Source organism: Gallus gallus, chromosome 21 (assembly GCF_016699485.2).
Source record: "Gallus gallus isolate bGalGal1 chromosome 21, bGalGal1.mat.broiler.GRCg7b, whole genome shotgun sequence".
NCBI lineage: Eukaryota > Metazoa > Chordata > Aves > Galliformes > Phasianidae > Gallus > Gallus gallus.
In genome coordinates, this window is record NC_052552.1 from 6,699,695 (window position 1) to 6,700,096 (window position 402).

General features: G+C 46.5%; 1 protein-coding gene across 32 annotated transcripts in view; it reads left to right on the forward strand.

Moving 5' to 3' along the window:
• Nucleotides 1-402, forward strand: part of EIF4G3 (eukaryotic translation initiation factor 4 gamma 3) — a 97,174-nt gene that overhangs the window by 94,420 nt on the left and 2,352 nt on the right. The gene's annotated exons all lie outside the window — the stretch shown is intronic.

Genomic DNA, 402 nt, shown 5'->3' on the forward strand with positions numbered 1-402 from the left:
TCAGATAACACAGTGTACAGTGGTTTCTGCTTGTCCAAATTGCAGCCTTTAGAGAAGTGCAGCTCCCCAAATGCTTGGCCAGAGGTGGGCTCTTGTTTTGCTTGCTCCTATAAGTAGCTGTGTGGAAGAAAAAACAAATCTCTGTAATGCAAGAGGACAAAAAAAAAACCAAAAAAAAAACAGTAGAAGGTTAATCCTTATGTGGAGGGAGCTGCCTTCCCCCTCAGCTGTGTCTGAGTGGCCAGGAAGTGATAACTCAGGGGCAGGTCTTCCTTTTACTTGTGTCTGCATCTCCTGCATTAAAGGCTGCATTAATCCCCTTATCCGTAACCGCGTCTTTGTCTGCTGGCTTCAGCTGCGCAGCGCTAACAGATGTTCTCTCCCCTGGTTCCATTATTGCAG